The sequence below is a fragment of the Aythya ferina genome, assembly GCF_964211825.1.
Source record: "Aythya ferina genome assembly, chromosome: 11".
NCBI lineage: Eukaryota > Metazoa > Chordata > Aves > Anseriformes > Anatidae > Aythya > Aythya ferina.
In genome coordinates, this window is record NC_140307.1 from 9,248,921 (window position 1) to 9,272,077 (window position 23,157).

A 23,157-nucleotide genomic window follows, 5' to 3' on the forward strand; every position below is an offset into this window, starting at 1 on the left:
GTGGTTTCTCAAAGCTAAGAAACACCCATGCACTCTAAGACAATGATGAATACAGATGTTGAACTCAAAAATTGCTAAACAAGCAATTCACATGACAATTCTCCTAGTGTTCACAGAAAACCACACCACAGGGAGCGTCCTACTTTTAGAACCCTCCCTGTGCAAGAGAGGTGCTTGCTTAGGGCTTGTCCACACAATATTTTATCATTGCTTAAAAAATGGAATATCCATATAGAATAGACTATGGGAGCTGCTATTATAACCAAAAAACAATACATTTCCTTTAAAAAACAATTCATAGTCGAATTCCTTTATTAAAAAATATCTAAACAGCCTTGATCCTACCATACAGCTTGTCACAAGCCAAAGCAGGAATTTGAATTATGCAAAAGAAGATTTGTCTGACTGGTGCGTGGGTGTGACTAAGAGGACAGCAGAAACACCACAGACAAACAGATTTTTATAAAGGATATCCAGATGCAGGCTGGGCAAATGTGGGATGCGGCACTGAGAAAATCCTAGACAGAGCTTTTGGGTCTGAGTACCAGCTGAAAACAATCTCCTGTTGTTTGATCCTCCTATGCTCAAGGAAAAGGTGCTTGGCACATCTCTATAAGTAAACAGGATTTCATGAAAGACTTTTGTCTCCAACATCAAATTCTCCCAACTGGAACAAACTTGTCAGGCTGGCTGCTTGACTAACTCAGAAACAGTTACAATGGATTTTCGAAAAGCCTTCCAGTGTTCTTATTAACAACACCCTGTCAATTAGGTGGTCACTTTGCCTTAGCAGTTCAAAAAAATAGTTTTAAATTACTTTTTTTTTTTTTTACAGGAAGCAGTAAAAACACACATTCTGAAAGCAACCATAAAGTTTGATAAGCCATTACACTAAAAAAATATTTCTGGGGTCTAATCCATGCTGATGACTCAAGACATACAATCACTTTCCTAAAATCCTGATTTTTAGCACTGCGAACAACTGCACAGCTGTGGGATATGCTGACTCCGGTATTAAGTATCATGAACATTTAACACAAGATCAGAGTTGTAATCAAGCAGCTATCTATACATTCAAAGTAATTCTACTGGTCTAAAGCACAATCTCTCCTTTCTTTGAGGAACTTGGAAGTAGGACAGATCCACAGCTATACTCTGAGGCAAAGCCTGTGATGCCTCCAGGTAACATAATGAATTATACAGCCAGAACTCTGAATTTATTGATCACTTAATGTGGAAAAAAAAGCAAGCATATTTAAGACCATGGACTTTACCTGACAGGCCAACTTGCAAAATACATTGGCAGATGTGTTTTATTATATGGAGAATTTCTCCAGCCATCTAGCCGCTATTTTTAATCATTGCAACATGTATATGAATAAACACAAGTAAAAGAATTATTATCAGCAACATTTACTCCTGGGAGAAGACTTGGCTCTACTCATTTTCAGACAAAATACGCGACTAAAACATCAGCAACTGCAGTGCCAACTTCACCAGCTTATGAACAGGGCAAGACAGGCAATGCCTGGCTGCACAGTACCAAAGGTTCACTGAATTCATTTCCAGCCTCCAGCCAGGCCCATGATCAGATGCTCTGAAGGATAGGATGAGTACCCTGGTTAATTTGCTTCCTTGTTAAATCTCATCTGCGTGTCAAGCGATAGCCAAGAGGAGTGGCGGTGCCCATGCTGTACCTACCTTTTCTGACAGGCAGGCAAGGTCCTCATTCCACTTTGCAATGGCTGAGCTGGACTCTACTTCACACAGCCGCACACATTCCTTCCTTTTTCTCAGCTTCATATTTCTATTTGATTTCACTGACTCTACAGAAATGCAGCCAACTTTTCTGCCAGTTTTAATGGATTTCACCCTGAAATCAATAGAAAAATGCCCATCTATAATAGCAGCTAATTTAGTTCCTAATCTGTATTATGCCAGACAGGAAGTTTTTTTTGGCTCTCTTACTTTGAGGGAAACAGTCAGAAACACAGAAACGAAAAAGGGCAAGATTTATCTAGGAGGTGGCAGCAGCTAAACTGCTTCGACTAATGCAGCTGCTGACATTTCCAGCCATTCAGTGCATTCCTCCCTAGGGAGAATAAAGCTGAAAGAAACTACTTAGTATGAAACTACTGGATGTCCATTAAAAATCATTCTAGTGGTAAAGATGAAGAGACTCATTGGCAAAATACCCCTTGTATAAATCTAAAAACAACATTAAAAGCCATCCAAAAAGCAGGCAGTTAAATAGATTCTTTCACACTGAGAAACAGCAGTACAGGAGACTAAAATGGATTCTGGAGAAAAAAAAAAATTACTTTTGATTTAAACCACTGATAAAGAGATTTCCCAGTCAATGTCTGTGTAATGCTGAAGAGAATGATTTTTTTTATTTTTTTTTTCCACAAAGCACCAAGAGATGTTAGAAAATATGATTCAGAGAAGAGCTTTAGAAGCAGAATTCAAAGAATTTGGGGGGGATGGTAGACCACTTTCTTGTATTACCAGCTGTTATGCAGGGTAACAAAGAAAAAAAGAGCTTTACTCTAACGAAGAATGGGATTTAAAGGTTCTCTCTCTACTCAAACAGTACAGAAATTCTGGGGTGTTAGCAACACCTGATGCAAAGGAACCTTATTAAGGAATTAATGAAGCCATGGTGATTTATACTAATTGAGAAAAAAAGTTTCCTTTAGCTAACCTATGAAATACAATATGTAGTTTTAAGAAAGAAAGCTTTGTGAGGTAGCTGCAATGGCTTTATCTTACTCCGATGAATGGGAACATACCAGATGTCTCCCTGGGCATGACACTCTATACTGGTTTTGGCTGGGATACAGTTAATTTTCTTCATAGTAGTTTCTATGGTGTTGTGCATGGGAACATTTTGCAGTAATTCTATAATCCTATTCCTTTACACACTGAACACTTCTATATGGTAACCCCTCAGGATGCAAATCAAGGTCAGTGCTTCAGTGCTCCAGTCTTTGTATAAAACTAACAATTTCTACCCCCTAGAGCTCCAAGCTAAGCAAGCATACCTATGTCCTAGTCTTTCCTGAAGCATAGCTCTGGGAATGGGCTAACGTTGCATGGAATAGGAATGGAAAAGTGCCCCACAGCAGTCCTATTCTGCCTTCAAAACAAATACATCATTCAAATCCTCAATTTCTTTGTTATCTCCTCCTCTAGATACTATAAACACACAAGCAAGGTGATACATCCCCTGATTTAACCAAATTTTCCAAGGGCATGTTTTTATGCTTTGCTCACTGACCTCCAGCTCATTTGAGTTCACTGCATATAGTCAGGTTGTGTGAACCATACATCTTCAATTTAACACTTCTATTTAATATTCACTTCTGTTCACCACCTCCATAACTGGACTGAAAATCAAGTCTTTTACCTCATTATAAAAGCTGGAAAGAAAGACAAGTCTTTTACCTTGTTATATAAGCCTAACGTGAAAAGCCAAAAGAAAAAGACAAAAATCTAAGTGAGGATCTTTGTCAGCTTCTGTGAATGCCATTTAAGAAAACTGAACAGAAAATAGATATACATGGAGAAGAGGGCTAAGGGAAACATTTCAATTCATTTTCAGCAAATCTGGTTTTCTACTTTTCTGTTGAAATGAAAGCACAAGTGGCAACAACTCCATGCCTACGCTTGTTATTGCCTACTCAAGAATCAAGTGCTCTTTCAGTCAAGACTTGATTGTTGGATAGAAAATAAACTGTCAACTGGTGAGGTTTATTATCAAGCTATGAAGTGAGAAAGGTTTGCTTGCTGCTGCTAGTTTTGGGATTTCATCAAAATGGCTCTTAGAAGCACATTCTTTTGCTGCAATCCTTGAAGTAGTTCTCTTAGAAGAATAGCATGCAACCAATGCAATGAGGTTGGAGGCAAAGAGCACCCCAGGCGTGGTTTTCTTAGTGTTCTCATCCCTGTAATTGAGCCAACATGGTCCAACAGCGGAAAAATACGGGATTCCAGAAGCTTCAGTTCTCTCAGCTTTGTCAGTGACCTGTTTTTACACCATAGGAAAGTCACTTAATCTTTCCGTTCGTCAGTTTTCCCATCTGTAAGACATGACTGATATTACCCTTCTAATGACACACTAGGAGGTCTTAGATGATGTCTATTTACACAAATGAACTTGCAACAAATTAATTTGGCATTTGATCAAACCTCATGTTCTCTTTCCCCTGCAAATTGCCTCCAAGCTGTAACCCACTTCCGTTCTCTGGGCAGCAGTTGCTCTCTTCATGTTTGTCACAGCACTCTCTCTAGAATAGGACAAATGCAGAGATTTTCCCCCCCCCCCCATCACAGCTTTTCATATCTCACCACATTTGTAGCACTATACAAATACTACAAATGTCCCTGATTTTTCCAACACTTTGCAGGTTTAAAGACTCTGCAAGGTTTCCTTACATGTTCAGAAAAGACTGTACAAGAAGTGTTTTCTTTGGCTTGGCAGCTTTCCAAGATTTTCAAAAGCGAATGCTAAATGTGACTAGTAAATAATCTCTAGATAGGACCCTTCCACCCTTCCAGAGGTTGGGGTGGGAAGGATGAGAGGACGATACACACCCGTAACAAAAATAAATAAAACTAATAAAAAAAAGAAAATATGTTTCCACACAATGCACAATCCTTATCCTGTGTAGAGGGCCCATAAAAGTGGTCATCCCCACTTTAACAGAATGACAGGAATGAAAACACTAAAGAAAGAGTACCTGATTTCCTCTCAGGCTACCTCTCTAAGGTGCTGCAAAGGCTTAGGTTCCAATGGCCTGAAACTCCAGGATCACCCTATCGTGCAAACAGCACTACACTTACAGATCCTATAGTTTTTGGTCCAAACACCTGGAAGCTGGGTGTTCTGAGAGTTTCAGGTCAATATGAGGTTCACTCACACCAACAAAAGGTTATTACTACATTGATTCCTCAAGGATTCGCATGTTTTCCAGACTCCTGGAACACACAGCTAGCATCATGGGAAGCTAAAGAGCCCAGGAAGTCATAATACTTAACTGTTACTTTAACAGAAAGTAAAATATTCATACTTTTATTGCTTGTATTTTTAAGACTTTGGAATCCCCCTCTACCTCAGCAGGAGGGTCAAATTTTGCATATTTCATCCAAGTTGCTTGTAAACAACCCATTAAATGCACCAGTAAATACACCTGTATAACTCCAAGATTGTATGAGCAATTTTCCACAAGGATTCACTGGGTCTACTACAAATAAAACTTTAAATGGGTACTGACAGAAATCATTTAATTTGCATCAGTGGGACTACTAACCCACATATACTAAACATACATAGGGAAAGGCAGATACTCCCCAACAAATTACATTGAAAGGAAATGCCACCCAAACTTTAAGCTAGAGATCAGTTTGCATGCTGAATATTAAACAAAAGCTTCTTGTCCTGCTAGCAACTGTCACATGGGTATGAAATTCTTCTTAGGGCAAACCCTAGAAAAGCTACAGAAGACATACAGCATCCCACTGTGCTTGCTGCTCAGTTCTGGCTCTCTTGGCTCTACTTCAGCAGGAAACTACAAACATTGCTGTTCTAAAGAAGTTAGAGCAATGAGGGCCAGAGTGAAAACTACTTTGAGTGATGTGACTAATAATTCCAAAAACATAGTAGCAATTCCATTACATTTCACTTCTTAATTGTTAGTAGAAACAGCCTTCAATGAGACCTATACACAAGGGTCTACATATTAGTTAATAATTTTCCAAGGTTATACTAACACTAAAAAGAAACCTCCTAGATAATTAAAGGTAATTGACCTAGGTCAGTATTCTTATTAAACAGCTACAGAGAAATGCAGAAAGATAATTTGCATAGACCAGATTAACATACACATAATATGGGCCAGTAGCGATGTAGCATATGTAGAACACAATGCAGAAAAGCACACTGGGAACTAAGACACATAATTGTACCACTGGATTTAGTCCTCTAGATTGTTTTTTATGCGAGTGCTTAAGTAACACTATAAATGAAAGAATAATATCATATGCAGAAGTTAGAATTCTCAGAGCTAAATTGCATCCGGTCTGCAGATACTTAATGCAGACCTTCATTTTGTGGTTTAGCAAGAAGAAAGCCATACAGAGGGTTACACCAAAGATTCATTTAGCCTGGTATCCTGTCTCTGATAACAGCCAAAACGGATACTTACAGAAGGGGTATGAATACAGGGCAAGCATAAGGCATGCCCTGCCAATTCTAAGCAAACCTGCAGTTTAGAAACTTCCTGAGCTGGAGGCTGGCCCCACATCAGTGTCTTTAATGGCTCTTTATGAACTATTCTTCCATGAATTTATCTAATCACTTTAAGAAACCATTTCTATTTTGGCATCTGCAACATCCTGTAGCAATAGCTTCCTTAATTTAATTATGTACTGTCTGATCATTTCACTTGGGATTTGTATAGTGAGAAATAATAAATAATCACTATCTTTTCACTTTCTATATATCACTTTGACTTTACGTAGCTCTAATATATCTTGCTTCCTCTGATTAGTCACCTTTCCTTGAAACTGTAAAAAACAAAACAAAAAACTAGGTTACTGAAACCTCCCTTGCACAGAAGCCATCGCATCCCTCTGATCATGTCACCTTCTCTTGCACTTTTACAACTTCCATCACACCATTCTTTAGATGGGACAGCTGGAGTCGCACAAAGCATTTAAAATGAGGCAGCACCATTGATTTTATTCTCACAGGGGAAAACACTAAGAACATCATTCATAACCCTTAACTCTTTTTACAGCATACCTCTTTACCCCATACTCAATAGGCACACTATCTCTCTAGGATCTGTGTGTTCTGTCCTCAGCACTGAGGACATCATTTCTATCATCCCTTTACCTGTGCTCTGACAGCATCACATCTTTCTCTGTCTCTCTAATTTCTTTTGACCTCGCCTACTCAGCAACTTCCCTTCCCCATCTCTCTGAAGAACTGGAGGACTTATGACATCTTTCCCCATCTCCAAGGTTTGTGCACCTCCCACGTTTATGTGCTGGATAATATTTGCTGGAAAACGTTTATTGCCACCTTCCTATATCCTGCCCCACTCTGCCTTAGCTTAGCAGCTGAAGCCAGAATTTCTGCTTCAGAAGCAATCTCTTTTCAGGCATTTTAGGACAAGTTTTTGTGTATCAAAATACCACAAGGCATTTTGCCTAAAGAAGAAAAGCTAGGTAAGACATACTTGCTCAGGTACAATCCTCGCATGCATAGCTACATAAATTAGGCACATAAATTGTGAAGTCTTAAGGACTTCTCGCAATCGTAAAGGCAAAGAAGAGTTACCTTCAGGGGCAGATTCAGCTATTGGAGGGGTCAAATTACCCTTTGGAGATACTCATATCTCTTTGACTATATTGAGAATCTAGGACATTTACAATACTAAATTTAACATCTCAGTTAAGTGAGATGACTCTGGGAATTCGTATTTCTAGGACAAAACAGTCTGGGGTTAGATGAAAACAGATAAGCAGCTAAAAATCTAAGCCAGACTCCCTCCACCCCAGTACCCTCAAACCCTACAGCCAATAGCTAAAATCTTAAAACCACTTTTTCCTAGGTAAATTTTACACAGCTAAAGTCAGGCCATACAAGAATTGTAGTAGGCTGTGCCAAGCAAAATTCCTGGGGCATTGGTTTCTGTTGGGAATAATTGCCAAATGGGGCAATTCATTGAAACTTCAGCTATCAGGTTTCCCTGCTGTCCCTATAAACTTTTACAAGATGGGCATTTCAAAACACTCTAGTTCACATCCAAAACACTTCCTCATGGCAAGTTTTTTTTTTGTTTTGTTTTGTTTTTTTCTCCAGCAACACACAGTTGGAGCTCCAAGAATAAGCAGCAAAGCCACCAACATCTGTAAACTGTTTTTTTTTTTTTTTTTTTTTTCCTGAACATTGCACAGTTCTTACATTTGAATTTCATTTCTTTTCTTGGTTTCTCAGTCTTCTAGTGTTACTTTAATGCAATTGCTTAGTTGTTAGCAGAACAGTTATTGCCAACTGTTTCCTTGAACCAGCCTGAGACTGACACAATAAAACCAAACCTCAATATTCTCTCTCACACAAATATGCAGAGACCAATTGGCTCTGGTTAGTGCTTGTTTCATTTTTATTTTCATTTCATTTTTTTCATCATGACTGTAAACCAAAATAAACCAAACGAAGGGAGTGAAACCACAAACAGCAACGTTCACGTAAGGCTTCAGATGAAGTCTCCAAGAAGGAAAAGACTCCGTTTCTAAGCAAGGGGAACCTAATTTCACCTGTTTCTCTATAGTCACACAATATTCTAGAATGCATTTGCTTGCAAAATTTTATCGACTAATTTTATATTAGTTCTTGTATCTTCACAAGAAAATACGAAGTGTTTATATCTACCTGGTAATCAAAGAATGACAGGAAAAGGATGAAAAGAAGACTAACCTAGTCAAAGCAGGAGTCAGGGAGCTTGCCACTGCAGAACTTGGATTTAGTGCACAATTGTATTCCTATCCCATGTCTTATCCCACCACCGATAGCTTCTCATTTTGAACTATTCTTTTTCAATCTGCTTTTCAGAGGAGTCAAAGGAACTATCCTTCTCCTTGCTATTCCCTAAGACCCCTGGTCCCATTATACCCAAATATCAGGAAGGCACATTCTTTTCCCTTAATTTTTCTTGACAGCTTAGCAATGTTTTAATCCTTTTACCTTTTGACAAACAAAACATATTCCTCCTATAAGTCATTCTGGAAAGGGGTGTTTATGTGAAGGAATAGAACCAGAGAGGGTATCTTCTGAAGTGATTGATCATGTGACCATGGGTATAAAAGTTTCCTGCCTTTATTTATTGACTTCTCCCAGTCACAACATATCCAGCTAAACAGATTTTGGACATGTCTTGATAAGCTTCCTCTGAATCAGTGCACCTTAACACTACAGAAGTCTCATCCCTTCCAGAACAAGCACAGCAAACTAATTGCTCAGTACTCTGAGGCCCTTCTCAGAGAAGACTGAAGGTCTAGGCTGAAAACACAAACTCTGACACAGTCTGATGAGCTGCTCTCCCAAGCACTCTTACCGGCACACATTCCTAGACAAATGCTGAATTCCTGGCTGAAAACAAAAGTTTGTTTTCAGCTCCATCCCCATATCTACCCTATAAAGATACTGACTGAAGTATATTTAAGCTTAAATTTAGATTTGAAAATGCACCTTAAAAAGAACTATCAAAAAATGCGACTTTCTACACCACCTATTAATTTGCTTTCTTTATATTACAAGACTTTTCTAAAACGGCCAGGGCTAAGCTCCAAGAAGTATAAAATCCTATGCTGGAAGATATGTAAGGAGAGCACAAGATATCTTCTATAAAGAGATTTACAGCTGAAAAGGTAAATGTGTCCATTTACCAAACAACCTAAGCTTGCAGATGAAATGACCTTACTAAAATAATTGAAAAATGTAAGCAGCATGATAGAGTTTGGAGCAATGCTTTGGACACACACTCTTTGCAATGATTACAGCCATGGAACTGTGCCCACCATAACAATAACTGAAGTCAGATGAGAGATGCATGTAGACAGGCCTGCTCGTACAGTCTGGCTCTTGCACACTGCACTAGATATTCATTCTGATCTCAGCGGGAAAGCATGTGTTTGCAGAGCTGGCTTGGGCTGCACAAAGTTAAACTCTTTATTAAATCTTCTAGTTGGCAGTAGTCAGCAATAACTTTCAAGCATGCTAAAAAAAGTTTATTTTTGAAATCCAGATTTATACAGTGGAGCGCTGCACATGTTTTCTGAATTAATGTTTCCCCCTTCTCCTTCCCCGTGGAGACCAGAGCTGCAATTTTTCCAGAGCTGTTTGAGATTAAGACTCCAGCCCCCCTTTCAGAAATTCCAATTTTTAACTGGCTATGATTCCTGCAACGTAACCATTTACTACTACTGGCACTGTTCTTAATATAAGTTTTCATTTTAGATCAGTCCATGGTCAAATGATGCATCAAATTCTGGATGAAGAGTCACTGCTTCAGAAAGAGAAGGTGCACCAAAGATTTGAGGCTAAAGCTACCTAAGTGAAGACTGCTATAGATAATTATATCTACAGAAGTGTTAACCGATTCACATCCTGGGCTGTTTTAAATTAGACAAAAATATCTAACTGAATTTCATTATACATCTTCTCTGGGTTGCAATGCTTGGCCCACAGTCTTTTGAAATTGCCATGCTAAGGAAGAGAGTGCCTTTGTGAAAACGGCAGGGATTGCTGTACAGGTCTTGGCTCACTCTCTGACAATTATTTTATATCATTTCAGTATCAATGCAGTACTGTTGAGAGAAGATCTGGCTGGTAACACAGTACCGCAGCAATTCACTTCATCAACACTATGCTTGAAAGTTACCACTGCATGCAGCAGAAGGCTCCAGCACCCCCCCAGGGTTGGCAAAAACACACTCAGCCAGCCTGTGGGGAAGGAGGCTCTGATCCTGATCACTCTGGTCCGGGTGAGCTGCTCCTTCACTCGCCCTCCCCAAGGACCCGTGTGGCAAATAAAGCCATGCCAGTTATAATCCATGTGGGCTGAAAACACATGAACTAACCACAACATTTACAGGTTAGCTCTTTACTTCAGATTTTAATCAAATTATTTCGTAATTTCCTTCAAACCAGGTAAATTTGATTTTATTTGGAAATAACCAGAGCTCTTGTGATAATGTTGCCAACCTCGAAAGCAGCTGTTTTTCAAATACCTGGAAAACATATATATAAACTACCATTAAACATTAATTTCACACTGAAATTAATGCACATCAGAGAAAAAACATCCAAAAAGCATTTACCTTACTAACTGGATTAATTAGTAAAAGCATAAGCTAGTTTTGAAAACCACAGAATGCATAACTTTTCAGTCATCACTACTTTTAAAAAAATATATAATTCTTTTTCTTTACTTTTGGAAGCTCAGATTTAACTAGCTATTTTCTAACTAATTCACTATGCATTGATGAAGCCAATTTCTGTCACAAAAGCAATGGTATACACATTCAAGTTAACACGAATATTTTTGGCAACAGTGTATTTTAAAAAACACACTACTATGCAATTTTTAAACAAGCTGAATTAAAAATAAATCTCAGACAACTTGTCAGCACCTATAAACATAGACAAATTGACCTCTCCTCCACCACCCTGCAGACATTCTTGCCAAAAGAAAATTGCACACAAAAATGAAACAACTTTCAAACCTATCTGCCAAACCCACGAGGGGAATTCAGATCACTATTTCTATCTATAAATGTCCATTTTAACCTCTTAGGCAGGAGCTCCAAATATAGAACGTTTAATGCCAATGTCAACTTTTAAAATCAACTCCATAATTTAAAAACTCTCTTACTCCAGTGCTCAATTATATATTGCAACCAAATGCATTCTGAGCTGAAAACCCCTGCATCATTCTGCCTCTTTCTTGTAGTCTGGGACATGGAGACATTCCTACTAAAAAGGAAGGAAGGACTACTGCTGGATTAGGATGATGCACCTATAGCAAAACAGCAGATTTTAGCTTCCGTGCTGTAATTGTGTAACAAAAAAAGTGTTGTCTTAAAATATACAGCTTATGCTTGCAGTTCAATCAATCATGAAATGACAAAATATATTGACAAGATTTTCAAGAAATCTCTTTCCGTAGCTGTGCCCTACTGGGTTCCATAACACGGTGACACAGTGTGAAAAGCTATAAACTTTACAACATTTTAGGTTGAATGCTTTCTGCCAAGCAAAACAGCAACCACACCAATATATCAGAGAACAGAAAGATTTATCCCTGCTGCTTGTCCAGTGCCAGTGTCTCTCTCTGGAACAGTGAATCTCCTCCACTTCTGTCATTTTTATTTATTTATTTATTTTTTCCATCGTGAGGTGTGATTAGAATAGTATTATGTGCAATCATGTACCTGACAACTTCAAACTCTCTTTCATTGTACTCCGTGCCCCTTAGGGTGAGTTTACAGTTAACCTTCATAAGACAATGCTCTTCTCTCATGCAGAAATTACTTTATGCAATACACAGACTTCACCGATGCGCTGAGAAACAACCTAAGAGTTAGTGACACCCTTGAGAGAGCAATTCATCGCTCGCCCAAACACCACAGAAAGAGCAATTTACTGGTTTCTTGGACAGTGCTGACACATTTCCTCCTCGGAATAAAACAAGCCAAGGGCCCAGCCTCTTGCTTTCAATCAGGATGTCCTTTAGTTTGCATTAAGGAAACAAGAAGGTCAGGTACAAATGATAAGGCATATTAAATCAGTTCACAGATGAAATTTGGTTTTAGTTACATAATATGTGCAAATGGGGAAACTACCAAGCTGCTGAGAGAGCGTTCAGCTACCTCCATTTGAAGAAAAATTTGCAAACTTGGAAATTTCCTGCCAATTATTTCAATTGTACACATTTTAATGCTTTTTGTGAAGAAAAATAAAATAAAATAAAATAAAATAAAATAAAATAAAATAAAATAAAATAAAATAAAATAAAATAAAATAAAATAAAATAAAATAAAGATATCAGAAAACAGTTCCAAAGGGATTCTTCTAAAAAGAGCAAATTAAAAAATAAAGTACAACCAGGCCTCTACTGAATCAAGTTTAATTGTAGCAATGCATTATGAGAAAGAAAAGCAACAGGTTTTATACCATTAAATTGCTTGATTTAAACTCACATCACGGTCATGTAACTACAATGGGATACTACTCCCACCGTATTTCCATTGCACTTTTGTGAACTCACATGAGCAGATATACAAAATAGGAAGTGTTCTCAGACAAAGTATAGCTTTACATTGGAAACAACTGTGGTTTCTCATAAAACTCAAGGCCTTCAATGTACAAAGGATTATATAGCATAAAAACACATAGCTGAACTTACCATGTTCTAAGGACATCCATAAATTTATTTATTTTTTTTTTTTTTTACGCAAAAAAATGAGAGTTAAGTCATTTATGAACATTTTCATGAAAAGGGAAGCACTTGTGCTAAATTCTGGCCTCCAACAACGTTAGTTACTGTTGGAATTACCCAAAATTTACCAAGTGTCAATGAAACTGGAACCTGTTCCCCCCAAAATATTCTTTTGTTTCTGAAGGAATATGATAGGCTCCACCTAATATTTCATTTGTAACTGGGGCTGATTTCAGGGTACTCATTCTGCTATCTTACAAAAACAACTCATAACAGGCTATACATTAATATTTAGCCTGCTCCTTTTGTGCCTTTATCAATTCTAAAAAGCAAACAGAGGATACATAAATCATATTTGAAGAATACAACTTGAAGAAAACCTGATGTACGGGAATGGGATCCTCTGCCATACTAACAATGCTTGCAGTGTTTTTATGTATAAAACATCTTTCAAATGGAGAAGGAGGACCTGAGAAGTTTATATAGCTACAGTGGGATCCTCCTGGCATAGAAATATTGAGGATCCTGAATTCACAGAATTTCTAGGTTGGAAGAGACCTCAAGATCATCGAGTCCAACCTCTGACATAACACTAACAAGTCCTCCGCTAAACCATATCACTAAGTTCTACATCTAAATGTCTTTTAAAGACCTCCATGGATGGTGACTCAACCATTTCCCTGGACAGCCTGTTCCAATGCCTCACAACCCTTTCGGTAAAGAAGTTCTTCCTAACATCCAATCTAAACCTCCCCTGGTGCAACTTAAGCCCATTCCCCCTCGTCCTATCACCAGGCACGTGGGAAAACAGACCAACCCCCACCTTGCTACAGCCTCCTTTAAGGTACCTGTAGAGAGCAATAAGGTCACCCCTGAGCCTTCTCTTCTCCAGGCTGAACAAGCCCAGATCCCTCAGCTGCTCCTCGTAGGACCTGTAAGACTTAATTCATCACTAACCTTTGCATAACTAGCTAACCTGATATTTTTGCTGCCCCCAGGTCCTTACCGGTCTTGGGGAGGAGCCACCACCTTATCCATAGGCTCCCCCATGTTGCCCTACCCCTCAGAAGAGGGCTGAATCTGCAGATATCCAGCTGTCAAAAATGCAAACAAGAGTTACCTATTATCTAATACATTCAGTGTTTATAACCAGTTTTAAAGCAGGTAATTCATGTTACAAGGAAGATTGATGTCCTCACAAAGGGCAGTCAGTACCTTGAAACCAGCAGGGGTAATTAGCAAATAACAATGCACTGAATGGACAAGAAGGAAAAGAGGAACAAAATAGAAAATTTTATTTATTTATTTTTTAAGCATGTAACACCATTCTCTTAAAACCTTCCTCACTGTGTGAGAGATGACAATGGATTGAACTTTGAGGAACACCCTGGGAATCACATCTCATTTGTCTTTTGTTGCTTTACATCATACTTGAGAACCAGGAATGTTTTATTTGCAATGTCTTCACTTGAGATCATCTGTCTTCATGTACCCCTGCAATGCAGCCAGTTCTAGGAGCTGCCAGCACTGTACAGAGACAACATTTTTCAGTGTCTATCTCCTCTTTACAAATAATTTCTCAAAATTCTTGAAAAACATCACACCAAACACATTAGACAGACAGATGGCAATGAAGCCAGTGGGTGCAGATCAGGGCAAAAAGTAATTAATGATACAAAGTAATCAGGCACCAGGTTCAATATTTTCCCCTAAAAGAAGGAAGGGGAGGCATTTAAAAGAAAAACACATTAAAAATGTTATTCAAATACAAATTATGACTGCCCATTTACCCTAATGCAAATAACTGTTCAAGGAGATACAAGTACCATAACATTTAGGCACATTTTCTTCCTTGGCACAGGTGGCTGCTGGAAGCTAATCAAGTAATAAAATGCTCCAAGTTCTTCTGCTATTCTGATGGTTTAATTCTTTCATTTTCCACACCCCCTTAATATACAATTAAAAAAAAAAAAAAGTAATCCAGCAACTTTGAGCTAAGACATCTACAAAACAAACTAGAGTTGGTTCATGAGTAAACCACTCCAATTATCCCTGTGAAATGAACTGTTGAATTTCTTGTCATCTTATATCATAAAATAAACATTTTTCTCTGGAAAAGAACGCATCCCCCCACTTTCAAGAAATGGAAGAAGGCTGTTCTTGGAAACTCTGTTTTGTTGATTATACATGGGCAGATCCAACAGAAGCTAAAGAGGCTCAAGTATGGCAATTTATCTGCTTTGTACAGAGCAATTTTGGGGATGAGGGCAAACAGTATGAGAGACAGATGGCAGAAGTATTACATACCAGTACACATACAGCTGATCAGAAGCATTTATCTCATTAGTGACACACCAAACCATTAGACTACAAACCTCGTCCCAGATAAATCAGTATTTTTAAATATTTCCAGATCTGAGGTTGGATGAGACCATTCTGGAAGCTGACCGCTTCCAAGTAGGAAAGCACAGAGTCCAGATTCAGGTCCATTGCTCAGAAAACAAGCTTCAAGCTTGCTTTAAACCATTCAAGTTTCTTCAGATTGCCAAAGTCAACTTGAAGTTTTACAAAGAAAGGCTTTCCAATGCTCTTGCCATCAGAGACCATCTTCTGTAACACTCAGATAGGGTGATAACGAGTGGTCTATAAAACGTGAGACAGGTTTAGATAGACCAGTCTTGCATGACTAACAAAACTTCCTTTTATTCCATGTCAGAAACAATAGAATCCAAGGACCAATACAGTTACAAATATCACACACAAAACAAACAAACAAAAACAAACAAACAAACAAACAATAACAAACAAACAGCATTTCCAGAAGGAAGAGAGACCTTTTACTTCTCATTTAAACTGGCATATACAAAATAAGTATTACACTATTACTTCCTTAAAAAGCACCAAATTCCAGAGACCTCCATTTGCTTCAAAATGGTGCTTTAAAAGTTTTATCCCCTAGTCCCCCAGGACCTCCAGACATATTGATAAATGAAACTGGATTGACTACTCTGGCATCTTGGCATGTAGTCATTTAAAACAGAGACACTTCTGCAAAATTGAAACATTTGTTTGAGAATAATTAGTGCCTTAGCCCAACAATGTTTGGCAGACTTTTCTAATTAGTTGGGAAAAATGATTGAGGCGGGCAGGCAAGCAAGCAGACTTTGTCAGGCATTCTGTGAAAATAATTTGGACCACACACTTGGCTGCAGAGCCAGATAACGTATATCATTCTTTGCTATCTTAACAGGTAGGAAAAAAGAAAAAGAAAGGAGAAAACAACAACAACAAAACAACAACAAGAAACAGCCATCTGGCATCTGAAACCTGAGTTGAGAGGACTTTTCACTTCTCCTAACGCAGCTCTTCTGTGTTCTCTTTTAGAAGCACAAAGATCAAGTCATACTGTGTTAGGCCCCTGTAAATTACTTATTTTCTTTTGTATTTCCTATTGTATAGTAAGAACCAGAGCTGAAAATATTCATTGTGAGTCACAGGCTGTGCGGGTCCCAGAACAATATTTGCAGAGTATTCATGCTGGGATAGCCAACTGTGCTTTCCTTCTCCGGGGATATTTTAACGTGCAGAGCATGTTCGAAGCAAACTGGGATCAGGACAATATCAAATCACCACGTTTTACTAGGCTGTACAGCTTCCAGACACTTTTCCTTTCTGAGACCCTTCCATAAATTAGTCAATTAGCAAATGAAAACTCAAGGTGCCATGTAACTTACTTATACTAAACAAAATTTCACAGAATTAATTTAATAAATATTGCAGTGTAACTACTTGCTACTTCAAGATAAACACTCATATATCAATCCAACTAAATCAGGCACATAGTAGAGTTAAAATTTTTTGACATCCAGGCATATCAAGAATGTGATATGCCTATAATCACCTCAACATTTTGCATTATTTCAGTTTCAGGAGCAATCAAGGGAAAGCAAATTTCAAGTTTTAAAACCAGCTTGCAAATTAATCTATAAAACAAATCAGCTGGTCAAACCATTAGATGTAAATGGATATATTACAATTTTAAAACATAGATTTATGAAATAATTATATTTGCCAGCAGCATTTGCATATTTCCCATGTCTGCAGACTTTAAGTGGTAGCCATTTGGCCTATTCTGCTTAGATAACCACCTGGAACTCCTTCCTGGGAAAGTTCCCAAGTCTAGACACTAGAAATCACATATGTTTTCAATTATAAGAAACTATTACTATAAGGCCAACATAAATCTCCTACATCAACAATCAGTTGCCAATTATATCACATTCCACAATAAGCCTTCTACTATAACTAACTTATGGAATGCTTGGCTTAGAGAATCAATAAAATTAAGAGAAATTGAGAGGTAAAAATATCAGACCCTGACATTAGAGTGAACATTTGAACCCAAATATTAGTTTGGTGAGTGAAAAAATATCTGCAGTGAATTGGATCAACAGAACTATAAATTGTACAAGCCAAAAGCTTCATTGTGCAATGATGGTTATGTTATCCACAGTATTCATCACTCACTCCTGCATCATGCATACAAGATTCTGTGAAAGTTTTAATAAAGATAATAGTGATTAGTGTCTTCTTCTCTTGCAACACTAAATATCCACTGTAGCAGAGGCCAAAACTGCAGTAAGGCTTTCTGAACAATGCAATAAACCCAGGGGGATGTTCCATTTTCCATCATTAACTTTTAAATGTTTTTGCCCTATGATTACAAACAGTAACTATCTAAAAATGATGCTTTTTTATTGTTTTGTTTTGTTTTTGTAATAATGGAAAACAAACATGATTTAAAATGAGATTAATAGAAAAACAGCCTTTAACAAAATGAAATTGCATATATGAAGAGACAGACATTTTATATATACATACAGAAAGATCACACTTGAAAGGACAAGAGAAAACACCTGAAAGATACCTAAAACAATAGGACAGCTTTCCATTCCATTTCCCAAGTGGACTGATTGTGTTCATCTACCTTATCTTATCAAGCAATATTAGCTTAACTCTTTTGGGTAGTACTATTTTAATTTATGCACAACAGAGGCCTCTAAGGGAAGGCATTAACTGCATAAGCAGAAATATTGTAATTTGAAGTTTTAAATTTTGAGTTCATTCTGAAAATGATCCTTTCCTCAATTTATAGACAGAAAGAAATATCCAGCAACATAAAGATTAATATTTTTAGTTCCAACAACAGATGTTCAGCTTGGTCCTCCATTCTTCCTTTTAAAATGGATGTTATCTTCCATTTTAATGCATCAATTTGTGCAAGTGAATAGCTCAAAGCATAACAACAACAACAACAAAAAAAACACTTAGGAAAGCAAAGACACAAATTAATCATGTCAAACAAATTAGAGTTTTTCCCCCAAACAAAGGATGGTTTAAAAAACCACAGCTCCTCACTGTTACTGTCAGATTAAACTAGGTATAATTGCAAACCATATAATTATCAGCAAGATACTTTCATGGATAGCACATTAATTCATCTTTCTTCTCATTTCTTAATTATTCACTTTATAACACCAAGTTATATTACTGTTTACCTTTAAGCAATTCCTGAAAATAACAGCGTGAGGCAGAGAGACTTTGAGGTGGTTTTAATGACATCTTCAAAGAGTAAAGACTTGGCTCAGGACTGAAAAATGAAGGAAATTCATGCTTAGCCTGAAAAAAATAAAATAGTTTTGGATTTAGATTAATCATTCAAAAGCAAAGAGCACCTGCCTTTTCTGTTCTAAAGAACTTTATATGTCTGGTAGTTTTGCATTCACATGCCTCGCTTCTGTGAAGAACTTAGATTTTACATTCTTTGAGTTGCTTCAATTAAGTTTTTCAGGTGTGCATTCTAGAGAAAATCCCCTAAACATCTAAACAAAATCCACTTTTCTGAGAAGTGGTCTAGCACTTCAGAATGACTCTTTTGATATGTATATAGTATTTAATACTGATACAAAAACATCAGTGGCTAAGTCTCCCTGACTTCCAGTGAAATACATACAACCTATTTTCAAAATTATACAGATATCCAAGCAGCACCCGTATGGTTTTTCAAAAAGTATAATGGTTTAGACCCAGCATTTGAAAAATTTCAACAGAAACTCAATGCTTTATTTTGTTAGACCCTTCTGAAAAACCTTGTAAATGCCTGTCCACGTGCAAGAGTTTTAATCTTGATGTATTCTAAATATTGAATAACTGACTTTACATGCAATAGCCTTTGTACACCTTTATTTTTAAGCATTTAAATGTATAAGACTCCAGTACAAGGGTTTACTGTATGACTGCTGTACAATCTACGCGTGTTTTTTATTATTTTTCTAAATGTATAAGAATTAGGTCATAACATACAAATAAAGCAGAAAAATCTTAAAAGCTTGATTGTCTTGACAGAAAGAACTGTTGAATGTAAACAAACCAATAATCCTAAAATTAAAATTCATAAATAGAACAGGAACTTCACTCAATTGGATCAAAAGTATTAAAGATCCCTAAAACACCACAATTTATAATGAAAGGCAGAAGCAACGTGCAATAGCTATCATTGCAACAACACTTTCTAATAAATGAGAACATCCAACTGGTCATGACAACAGGGCGTTTTTTTTTTTTTTTCCCAGGATATCATGGAGAGATTTTAATTATAAAGCTGCAATGAAGTCAACAAAAATGAAAATAGAACATACCATACAGAAATAATGTAGGCATATTGGCTAGAATCTGATGTCTGTGGTCTTCACTGCAGTCAGTAATCTAATTAAGATCAGACTGTCTGATACATTGCAGAATTACAAGCAACCCCATAATTTAGTCTTTGAGATACTAGTGTGACAAAAATTAGTGTTACAGCTCAGACACAGATCTCAGAATGATGAGAGATGGTGATCTGAGCATGTTACATCCATACAAATGGCATACATTATCATTTGTGGAGGCAAGAAAGAAAAAAGATCTGGAAATAAGAGATGAAGACAACCTGGTCACAACCTGTAGTGTGTTGCTGGGGGGACAGGCTGCTCCTGATTACATGAATAATCATGTGAAGATTGTGAAATGTAGGATATTATTTTTTTTTTCTTTTCTTGGAGTAGGTTGCATCCCCATCACAGTTCTTATTGAACAGTTTTATTTCTTGTTTTGATCTCAGGAGTAAAGCAAATAATCTTATTGAAACACCAAGAGATTAAAAAAAAAATGACAAAAAAAAAAAAAAAGAACGGCAAACATTTTTACCTTCATGGCCTTCAGAGCAGAAAGGGCAAACAGTAACCTCAGCAGACTCTCAAATGCTTTTTAAACTAACAGTAACTAATGGACAGCAAAAGCAGGGCATGGAAATATAGCAGCACTGGAAAATTCTCATACTCCCACTGTTTCATGGTCATTGAAATGGCATAGCAGTGCCACAAAAAGCTTTTCCAAATGGTTTTGAGTGACAACATTAATCCTTTATCCTCTGCTTCAGGCCAAAGCTGAAAAACTACAGGAGGTACTTGAAACCTCTTCTCTCAGGAGTTTAGGGGGATGTAGGGCCACACAAAGTTGAAGGATCATGCAGGAGTAGGACTCTGGCCAGCTGTTTTCTTTAAATTTTCCATAAATATACAGCACCTGCAAGCTGCTGGGAACCACCTCAAGTTTAGGATCACAGGGCCACTCAGCCTATCCTGCTATCCTCCCCCTTGTTCACTGTATCTCACCTATCTTATGTCACCCAAGGACTTGAACTATCCAAAGCTTCCCACATCATTCATCTCCTCTTTCTCCAGTGTTCATCCAACAGGAGTTGTGATGATCCCAAAATAAAAGTCATCTCCATGCCCTATGGAAATACACGCTAGGAAAGACACTACAGGTTTGTGCAGCTTGTCAGATGAGGAGGCAAAGGTGTTTGGGAAGGGAGAAAAACAGGAAAGGATATCATGGACAGCACTCATCTCAGAAACAAGATTTGTCCTCTCATTTAGGAGGTTACTTTGCTTACTGCATCTCTAGAAACTAAAGCACTTAACTATAGCAAAGGAACAGGTAGAAAAAAGTTGGGTAAATTCAGTGGACCATTCCTCCTCCCTTTAGCAGTCAGTTATCAGTTAACAGCAGCTCCAAACCACTGAAAGCAAGGTTTGAATGTTATTCCCCAGAACCAATTGTTACATTCAAGATAAAACAACATATTTTGTTAGTTAGGTTGTGTGACCTCAAATGTGGTACCAAAAACCAGCACAAAACCCCAAACCTGACAGTCATGTTTTAAAACCTGGGCCACCTCCTTTACTCACTCAGCAGCAGCATGAAATAGCAGTAATTTCATCTGACATGCTGATCATCATCCACAATAACTTAGAACACATTTTTTCACTAAGCTTTTCAGTAAGGAACAAAAGCATTAGCTTATTGCAGTACTCAGAGCGAGAAGTGATTCTCACTGTATACAAACTTAAAGCATACCTTAACAACCTACAGTGTTGCTTTGCTTGATAACGAACTTAGGCAGTGAAATAAGTACAAATTGGGAAGCCATTTGAGATGCTAAAATCTAGAGGCAAGATAAGGAGGTGACCACACAGATTTGATAAAGAATAATGCAAACCTACAAGAAAAATGCAAAGAATATACATCGTGGATTTTTTTTTCCACAGATTTGGACTTCTGTTCCCATTGTATTTCTATACCATGCCTTATAAAGGAGACATTGATATTATTTCTATGTCTAACTCATGTTGTGAGACTAGGGAAGAGGCCTATTTTGCTTTTCTGAGCCCAAAGAAACGCAATATTTAGTAACAGCATGTGACAATTGCCTTGGCAATGTTTCCAGAAACTGCAAGCATGCCCATACCCCACCCATTGCAGTGCACAATACACACATCTCTCCAGCCTAAGAGGAGAAATAAGACTTCAGACGGAAAACTGTAAGGATTGATCCTGTGCATGCTGGAGGCAGTGAAAATTTCACCACTGAATTAAATAATAAAACCATTAAATTCACCTCCTAGGGAGGTGATCGTCCCCCTGTACTCAGCTCTGGTGAGGCCGCACCTCGAGTACTGTGTTCAGTTTTGGGCCCCTCGCTACAAGAAGGACATGGAGGTGCTTGAGCGGGTGCAGAGAAGGGCGACGAAGCTGGTGAGGGGCCTGGAGAACAAGTCCTACGAGGAGCGGCTGAGGGAGCTGGGCTTGTTCAGCCTGCAGAAGAGGAGGCTCAGGGGTGACCTTATCGCTCTTTATAGGTACCTCAAGGGAGGCTGTAGCGAGGTGGGGGTTGGCCTGTTCTCCCACGTGCCTGGTGACAGGACGAGGGGGAATGGGTTTAAGTTGAGTCAGGGGAGTTTTAGGTTAGATGTTAGGAAGAACTTCTTCACTGAAAGGGTTGTGAGGCACTGGAACAGGCTGCCCAGGGAAGTGGTGGAGTCACCATCCCTGGAGGTCTTCAAAAGACGCTTAGATGTAGAGCTTAGGGATATGGTTTAGTGGAGGGCTGTTAGCGTTAGGTTCGAGTCCAACCTCCATGACCTTGAGGTCTCTTCCAACCTAGAAAATTCTGTGATTCTGTGTAAATAGCTTATCTGCAAGACAGAGGATAGGAAATGTTTTTAAAAAAAGGGGATGGTGGTGAGATAAAACAAAACAAACAAACAAAAAATGATGCAGTGGTAACCATAATACAATCATGGATAATTTGTGACCTAAATAAGAAACAAAGGCAAGAGCATAAATTTTCAAAGAGATGCACAATATATTAAATGTGTACCTTAAAGTTAATGGGATTTGTGTCTCTAATTTAGTCTGAATGCACAAAATGTCCTACCTGTACAGATTTCTGCAAGTACATTTTTCAAATCTTCAACAAGGGAAGAAGAGGAGTACTGATTATGTGGCCTGGGGAGAAATGAGCCATTCATCAAGAAATACATCAACAGGCAAAGTGAAGGAGGTAGCCAGAACAGGATGTACCTAACAGGTAAAAAGACAGAAAGGTAGAAAAGGTGCCAGTAAGGACTACAGAGTTAATCCGAGACAATACAAGTGATAAATACATGGAGGCACAGACTGTAAAAATGGAAAATTTCATTCAACAACAGTGACACACTAACACACATTTCCAGGATGAATGGGCTCGGGGATCAGATGAGGTTCA

The 23,157-nt window shown here is 38.0% G+C and overlaps 1 long non-coding RNA gene across 9 annotated transcripts in view; it reads right to left on the reverse strand.

The window, feature by feature from the left end:
• The window catches only part of LOC311442568, a 259,074-nt gene that overhangs the window by 59,777 nt on the left and 176,140 nt on the right, over positions 1 to 23,157 (reverse strand). For 5 of the 9 annotated variants that reach the window (XR_014696743.1, XR_014696748.1, XR_014696749.1 and 2 more), the window contains 3 exons: positions 22,828 to 22,973; positions 18,566 to 18,686; positions 1,702 to 1,873 (listed from right to left, as the gene is read on the reverse strand). This is a non-coding gene — a long non-coding RNA (uncharacterized lncRNA). The remainder of the gene's footprint in view (positions 1 to 1,701; positions 1,874 to 18,565; positions 18,687 to 22,827; positions 22,974 to 23,157) is intronic. The other 4 variants (XR_014696746.1, XR_014696747.1, XR_014696745.1 and 1 more) reach the window with 3 other exon arrangements.